Genomic DNA, 8892 nt, shown 5'->3' with positions numbered 1-8892 from the left:
CCATTCTCCTGCCTCAGCCTCCCGAGTAGCTGGGACTACAGGCGCCCGCCACCTCGCCCGGCTAGTTTTTTGTATTTTTCTTTTTTCTTTTTTTTTTTTTTTTTTTTTTTTGAGGCAGAGTCTCGCTCTGTCGCCCAGACTGGAGTGCAGTGGCGCAATCTCGGCTCACTGCAAGCTCCGCCTCCCGGGTTCACGCCATTCTCCTGCCTCAGCCTCCCGAGTAGCTGGGACTACAGGCGCCCGCCACCTCGCCCGGCTAGTTTTTTGTATTTTTAGTAGAGACGGGGTTTCACCGTGTTAGCCAGGATGGTCTCGATCTCCTGACCTCGTGATCCGCCCGTCTCGGCCTCCCAAAGTGCTGGGATTACAGGCTTGAGCCACCGCGCCCGGCCTAGTTTTTGTATTTTTAGTAGAGACGGGGTTTCACTGTGTTAGCCAGGATGGTCTCGATCTCCTGACCTCGTGATCCGCCCGTCTCGGCCTCCCAAAGTGCTGGGATTACAGGCTTGAGCCACCGCGCCCGGCCTAGTTTTTGTATTTTTAGTAGAGACGGGGTTTCACTGTGTTAGCCAGGATGGTCTCGATCTCCTGACCTCGTGATCCGCCCGTCTCGGCCTCCCAAAGTGCTGGGATTACAGGCTTGAGCCACCGCGCCCGGCCTTCTTTATCTTTTTGAGGCAGGGTCTCACTCTGTCATCGAGGTTGGAGCATAGTGGCATGATCACAGATCACTGCACCCTCCCCGGCTCAAGTGATTCTCCCACCTAACTTCCCAAATAGATGGGACCACAGGCGTGTGCCACATGCCTGGCTAATTCTCTAAAATTTTTTGTAGAGACTAGGTCTCCCTGTGTTGCCCAGGCTGGTCTTTAACTCCTTGCCTCAAGCAATCCTCCCACCTCAGCCACCCACAGTGCTAGGATTACAGGTGTGAGCCACTGCACTCAGCCTAAAAGTTCCTAATCCTTAAGAACAAAAATCGATCTTAGATTATTAGCTGAACAATATATGTTAGGATTAACACTAAGGTACATTAAGACCTTGCTAAACCAGGCTCTGTCTCATTTGTAGCATATTTTTAAAGGAAGTCAATATTTTCAATCACAGCATTCCATCAACGAAGACTTGAAACTAAGAATTCTGCTTGTAATTCAAGCAATTGTCAGTGTCCTGAACATAACTAGTCACAACTAAAAAGGTCTAGATGGCTACCATACAGGCTTTGATCTCTCTTTTTTGTTGGTTTTGTGGTGACAGTCTCTGGAGTGCAGTGGTGCAATCCCGGCTCACTGCAGCCTCCACCTCCTGGCTTCAAGTGATTCTCCTGCCTTAGCCTCGTGAGTAGCTGGGACTACAGGCATGTGCCACCACACCCAGCTAATTTTTTGTGTATTTAGTAGAGACAGGGTTTAACCATGTTGGCCAGGCTGGTCTTGAACTTCTGGCATCAAGTGATCCACCTGCCTTGGCCTCTCAAAGTGCTGGGATTACAGGCATGAGCCACCATGTCCAGCCCTTAATTTTTTTTTTTTTGAGATAAGGTTTCACTCTGTCACCCAGGCTGGAGTGCAGTGGCACAATCATGGTTCACTGTGACCTTAAACTCCTGGGCTCAAGCAGTCCTCCCACCTCAGCCTCCAAGCAGCTGGGGCCACAGGCACACATACCATGCCCAGTTGGGTTTTGTATTTTTTGTAAAGATGGGGTCTCACTGTGTTGCCCAGGCTGGCCTCAAACTCCTGGGCTCAAGTGATCCGCCCACCTCAGCCTCCCAAAGTGTTAGGATTACAGGGGTGAGCCACTGTGCCCAGGCCTCTTATTTTTTCTTAGCTACTTGCTGACAATTGCTGCCACCTCTAGCAGTGTTACATGGTGATGCTTTATGGTCCTGTGTGCACTCAGACCTCGCATCCATGCCCTCCAGCTTTGTTCTGCCCATGTCCCAAGGAAGCACTGAGTTAGGAGGGGGCATTCAAAGTGCATTAAGAGTGTTGGGAATGGCCTGTAATACCAGCACTTTGGGAGCCCGAGGCAGGCAGATCACTTGAGATCAGTTTGAGATCAACCTAGCCAACATGGCAAAACCATGTCTCTACTAAAAATATGAAAATTAGCTGGGTGTGGTGGCGTGCGCCTGTAACCCCAGCTACTTGGGAGGCTGAGGCACGAGAATCGCTTGAACCTGAGAGGCAGAGGTTGCACTGAGCCAAGATTGCACCACTGCACTCCAGCCTCGGCCACAGTGAGACTCAAAAAGTAAAAATGTTGGGAATGATTTTCGTGACCATAATAAGCATGGAACAGCTGGGCCTATGTTGCCCCGAGTGTTGAACACAGAAAGAGCATTTGCTGAGTGAGTATACTGTTCTGGTGAGTCATAGGTAAGCAGGAGATGCCCATGCACCCAGATGTGGCAGGCCCCACGGTAGGTGCGAAGCCCTCTCACCCCTGTGGTTGTGCCATGGAGGCTGTCAGCACAGTGTGTGCTCATGCTGGGCAGCCCCAAGGTGCAGCTGGGGCACCTGCTCTTCCCCAGCTTGCTGCTGCCAACCCTGTGGAGCCTGATCCTTTCTTTGTTGGGGATACCACATCATCTCCTAGCACGCCTCAGCTTGCTTTAATGTGGGAAATAAAATGCATTTCCTAAGCAAAACAGAGCCTTCCCTCCAGCTCCTGCTGCAGCCTCGTGGTAGATGCACTGCTGGGATCAGATGGAGAAAGCATGATCAGTAGGCTGGCTTCAACTTTCCTGCCTCAACCATCTCCCCTTCCTGTTAAGGAAAATGTATCGGTGTTGAATTCATCAGATTAGCATAATTCTGATTGAATTTTCTTTTTTCTTTTTTTTTTGAGACCGTCCTACTATGTCACGCAGGCTGGAGTGTAGTGGTGCGATCTTGGCTCACAGCAACCCCCATCTCCCAGGTTCAAGTGATTCTCCTGCCTCAAGTGAACCTCCTGAGTAGCTAGGATTACAGGCATGCGCCACCGTGCCCAGCTAATTTTTGTATTTTTAGTAGACACGGGGTTTCACCATGTTGGCCAGGCAGGTCTCTAACTCCTGAACCTCAGGTGATCTGCCCGCCTCAGCCTCCCAAAGTGCTGGGATTACAGTCATAAGCCACCATGCCCAGCCAATTCTGATTAAAATATTGGCACTAAATTGTCTGTGTTCACAAGTTTGAAAAGTCAATGTCCTGAAGTCAAGAGGACGCGAAAAATGTCCTTGCATTATTTCTAGTGCTTCCATACAGTTAGGTAGAATGTCGTGACGGAGCACTGAGAAGGGAAAACTGGATATTGTTTAGCTGATCAGATATGACTTGGCAGCAGCTGAAAACAAGTTAAATAATCATAAATCAACTCATAGTCATTAGTGTGGTCTTGTGACTCAGTTCAGTGTTTCTGAAGAACCTACTACCTGGGCCAGGTGCTGAGATAGGATAGCTCCTGCCTCATAAAGCAGTGTAAGCAGTGTATTTTAGGTGAGCAGGCTTGTATGGCAGAGACCCTTAGCACCACGTCTGTGAAAACTGTGAGGGTACCTGCCGGGATATGACACCTAAGTCTCGAGAGCAGTGTGGGCAAACTCACACAGGATTAATAGCCTGTTGGGTAGATCTATACAACAGAGTGCAAACTGTAGAGAATAAAGTTGAGGTGGGCAAAGGCTGGAGAAGAGAAGTCTCTGTTGGGGCCAGACACCTGGGACTTGATAGAGTGAGAATCCTGAAGTTTCTTTAGGTTGGGCTTTTTAAAAATTTGGGCACCACTGGCCAGGTGCAGTGGCTCACGCCTGTAATCCCAGCACTTTAGGAGGCCAGGGTGAGTGGATCATGAGGTCAGGGCCTGGCCAACATGGCAAAATCCTGTCTCTACTAAAAATACAAAAAATTAGCTGGGTGTGGTGGCAGGCACCTATAATCCCAGCTACTCAGGAGGCTGAGGCAGGAGAATCGCTTGAATCTGGGAGGCGGAGGTTGCAGTGATTCAAATTTGCACCATTGCACTCTAGCAAAAAAAAAATTGGGCACCATTTGGGAGCTAAGGCCATTATTTTCCTCTCTATTCATGAGATGACCATGGGCAGCTACAGGGTATTTAGCTCTATTCACATTACTGAAGGATAATTTGTACCCTGAATGTGTTTTAATGGGTAAAAAACTGGGTCAAGCATGGTGGCTCACGCCTGTAATCCCAGCACTTTAGGAGGCCGAGGCAGGTAGATCACTTGAGGTCAGAAGTTTGAGACCAGCCAGCCAACATGGTGAAACCCTATCTCTACTAAAAATAAAACATTAGCCAGACATGGTGGCGGGTGCATGTAATCCCAGCTACTGGGGAGGCTGAGGCAGGAGAATTGCTTGAGCCTGGGAAGCAGTGGTTCCAGTGAGCCAAGATTGCACCAATGCATGCACTCTCAAAAAAAAAAAAAAAAAAAGTCTGAAGGAAGCTGGGTGATAATCATAGGTACCAGAATTCCAACTTCAGTGATCTTATCTGTGGCAAACAAACACCAATCAGTCAAAGATAATAAGCATTTACACACCAAGTTGTTTCACAAAATGCATTTCCCGCCTCCCCCTGCCACTGCCATATATATCCCTGTGAGTTTCGGATTAGGAAAGAATGTTGAGAAAAGCAACACTTACCTGTAACTACACAGATAATAAGCATCAGAGTCAAGGCACAAACCCAGATTGTATAGATCTAAGTTCAATATTGGCTTTGCTGCCTCATATAGCTTCAGAAGCAGATAGCTCTCTGCAAAGATAAGAAAGCGGCAGGTGCTATTAATGCCCGGACTGATGCAATCTGGGAAAACAAAAACCCCAGAAAATTGTCAAGTGATTTGTGTGCTTGTCATTAACTAGGGCCATGGGGTGTGAGTGTTTCTTTTTATACTATTTGTATGTGCTTTGGGGGTACATATGATATCTGTTACATGTACAGAATGTGTAATGATCAAGCCAGGGTATTTAGGGCATCCATCACCTCAAGTATTTACCACTTCGATGTATGGAAACATTTCAAGTCCTTTCTTCTAGCTATTTTGAAATATACAATACATTGTTGCTAATGTGAATCAATCTACTCTCCTGTGGAATATTAGGACTTACTCCTTCTGTCTAACTACATGTTTGTCTCCATTAATCAACCTCTCTTTACACTCCCCACACATACCCTTCCCAGCCTCTGGTATCTATCATTCTACTCTACTTCCATGAGATGTTTGTTGTTGTTGTTGTTGTTTTAACTCCATAGTGGATTACTTCTTTTAAAGAAATCTATTTATGTTTGATTGTTTCTTTTTTTTTTTTTGAAATGGAGTCTCATTCTTGTTGCTCAGCTGGATTGCAGTGGCGCGGTCTTGGCTCACTGCAACCTCTGTGTCCCGGATTCAAGTGTTTCTCCTGCCCAAGCCTCCCAAGTAGCTGGGATTACAGGCACCCACAGCCACACCCAGCTAATAAAGAATCTGTGTGGAAGCAGCATTTATGAAATGAGTAGTTGGAGCGTGGATGAGAATATGAAAAATCCTGAGTGATAGACTGAGACAATGCGTCTCTTCAAGGACTGTGCCCTCGCATTCCTCCATATTCCCTCCCATCAGTTTTTGTTGTTGTTTAAAGACAAGGTCTGGCTCTGTCACCCATGCTCAAGTGCAGTGGCACGATCTCGGCTCACTGCAACCTCTGCCTCTCAGGTTCAAGCAGTTCTCCTGCCTCAGCCTCCCAAGTAGCTGAAATTACAGGCACTCACTACCACGCCCAGCTAATTTTTGTGTTTTCAGTATAGATGGGGTTTCACCATGTTGGCCAAGCTGGTCTCTAACTCCTGACCTCAAGTGATCCACCTGCTTCGGCCTCCCAAAGTGTTGGGATTACAGGCGTGAGCCACCGTGCCCGGCTTCTCCCATCAGTTCTTATGTCTGTCACCCATCCCTCAACAGGGCTTTTCCCCATTCTCACCTGGGGTTCTTATGTTTCCCCAGTTTTGCATGTTCTCCCCACTGAGGTAGGACCCAACCTCTGCCTTCCATTCTGCCACCCTCTTGTATCTTGTGGGTGTCAGTAATATCCTGCATGCCCTTCACTCACTCAGAGGGAATCTTCTGTTGAAGCCATATGCACAGGTTCAGAGGGACAGATGTGATCAAATTAGAGACAAGAACAGACTGACCAGTAATGCAGGCATGTGTAGCCAGTGTCACTCATGGAAAAAAAAAATCAAGCTGTTTACGACACCCTAGTCAGCACTGGATTCCTACTTATCTTATTTTTAAAATCATGCCCATTTAATTCTTTCTCTAATAAACTAGTCAAGCAGGGAAGCAAGGAGGACATGACCAGTGTCACTTTTGTGCATGGGCACGGCTTCCTATTTTGTTCCCATGTGAAAGTCTCAGTAAGAAACCAGGGCAGGCCAGGCACGGTGGCTCATGCCTGTAATCCCAGCACCTTGGGAGGCCGAGGCAGGTGGATCACAAGGACAGGAGTTCGAGACCATCCTGGCCAACACGGCGAAACCCCGTCTGTACTAAAAATATAAAAATTAGCTGTGCGTGGTGGTGGGTGCCTGTAATCCCAGCTACTTGGGAGGCTGAAGCAGGAGAATCGTTTGAACCTGGGAGGCAGAGGTTGCCGTGAGCCAAGATCACGCCACTGCACTCCAGCCTGGGCAACAGGGCGAGACTCCATCTCAAAAAAAAAAGTTTGGGAGAGGGGGGCAGCGCTGTGGAAGCCCTCACCAGTGCAAGACCTGCCACTCATCCAGAGGGCCGTGATTGGGGATGTACTTGACCCTGTAGCTATCTGGGATAAGCTGCTTCTCAGCCACCATGTCTTCACATTCATCCACATTGAACTTGGTAAAGCCCTACTTCTTGGAGATGTGGATCTTCTGGCGGCCAGGGAACTTGAACTTGGCCCTGCATAGTGCTTCAATCATATGCTCCTTGTTCTGCGGCTTGGTGCAGATGGACATGATAACTTGGCCAATGTGAACCCTGGCCACAGTGCCCTGGGGCTTTCCAAAGGCACCTTGAATGCCTGTTTGGAGCCTACATTGGGGGTAGTGCAAGCTCAGAGACATGAACATACATTTGAAAGGCCTGTCTCCAAGGACCCATAGAGCAACCCATATAAGAAACAGGCCATGTACACCACCAAGAAAGCTGCTGTTTGCAGCCATTGCACACTGGGATTAGGACTTTCTTATCAATTGCATCTACTCTCCCATTCATTTTTTCTCTCTCTTCCTTTCTTTCCTCTTTTTTTCCCCTTTCATTCCAGTCTAGTCTCTATCATGGCTGAGAATGCCAAGTCATTGCAAAACCCTCCTGATGGGCCACGATGGTCATGAATAGTTCAAAGGATACACAGATTACTAAGAGTACACCCAAATGGTGGTTTAAGCCCCCACAGCAACCAGCTGAGTTTCTGAATGTTTACTTATATATGTCTATTATTTCTCAAGAAGATGCTGATATCCTCAAAGAGAGGAATAGAATCCATGGCGACTTTGGTGCAATGTGAGGGCGGCCATCAAATAGCAACCCAAATGAAGAAAAAACTAGATTTGCTTAAGTGTAGGAGAAATTGATTTGGTAGCATAGTGGATTGTTCAAGCTGTTCATAAGGCAGAAAAAAATCAAAACGAATCAAAAATGCAATAGCACAATTATAACATGCCAGGAAGAAGTCCTCTCTGCCTTCAATATTGTCCACATTTCTATTGGATTCTTTTCATTTTACATCTGCAGAAAAACAGAGAGGCTGTAAAAAGTGCCATGAGGGGCCAGAGACAGTGGCTTACACCTGTAATCCCAGCACTTTGGGAGGCTGAGACAGGAGGATCGCTTGAGCCCAGGAGTTTGAGACCAGTCTGGGCACCATAGTGAGACCCCCATGCCTTATTTTATTATATATAAACAATATATATTTATATATATATAAAATAACTATATATAATATATAAATACATTTATATACTCTCTCTATATATATATATATAAAATAACTGCCATGAGGAAGAAATTGAAAGAATATTTTTAAATCTGGAGGGTCAAAGACCAAGAAACAAGCAAGTTGGTGGTCATCAGTATTATGTTATAAGCATGAATCTCCATTGCAAACTCAAACATTCTAGAAATTACAGTTTTCCTCCCATTAAATTGCTGAGCTACCAACCTTCTGAGATCATGGGAAATCCATACCCTGTCTGCAATGCTTCTTTCTTTCCAGAAATATTCATGTACCTCAGAGTCACACAGATCAACACTCCCCAGCCATCCTGTACACACCATTTAACCACTAAGCTGCTGGTCTCCTGGGCACCTTTTCTGGCCCCTGCCCCATCTGTCACCCTTTGTGCCTAATGTGGAATGTAGGAAGCTTACTGAGGTGTCAAAGGCCCAGACACTGGGTGACAGCGCAAGACCCTGTCACCAAAAAAAAAAAAAAAAACATTTCAAAACAAGCTTCAGATACCAGTAAGCTTCCTCTATTAACTTGTGCTGCTAACTTCTCTTTTTGTGAGTTAACTGAGGATGACTAGAAATCCGCCTTGAATATGAAGATGAGCAGATAACTTGCTGATAGATTTTTGAAGAGTAGCTGTGACTTCAGGATGGTTTCAGGAATAACTCAGGTATATGGCTGGGTGTAGTGGCTCCCAACTGTAATCCCAGCATTTTGGGAGACCAAGGTGGGAGGATCACTTGAGCCCAGGAGTTAGAGACCAGCTTGGGCAACATAGTGAGACCCCCATGCCTGCAAAAAATTTAAACAAAGGTGAGCTGGATGTGGTGGCATGGGCCCATGGACCCAGCTATTCAGGAGGCTGAGGTGGGAGAACTGATTGAGCTTAAGAGGTCGAGCCTACAGCGAG

General features: G+C 46.8%; 1 pseudogene; it reads right to left on the bottom strand.

The window, feature by feature from the left end:
* Window positions 1-7112: 7112 nt before the first annotated feature.
* LOC117096060 lies at window positions 7113-7230 on the bottom strand (annotated as a pseudogene).
* Between the last annotated feature and the right edge of the window lie 1662 nt (window positions 7231-8892).

Source organism: Trachypithecus francoisi, unplaced genomic scaffold (genome assembly GCF_009764315.1).
Source record: "Trachypithecus francoisi isolate TF-2019V2 unplaced genomic scaffold, Tfra_2.0 Contig01440, whole genome shotgun sequence".
Lineage (NCBI taxonomy): Eukaryota > Metazoa > Chordata > Mammalia > Primates > Cercopithecidae > Trachypithecus > Trachypithecus francoisi.
Note: the sequence above shows the minus strand (reverse complement) of the source record. Positions and strands in the feature narration are given on the sequence as shown.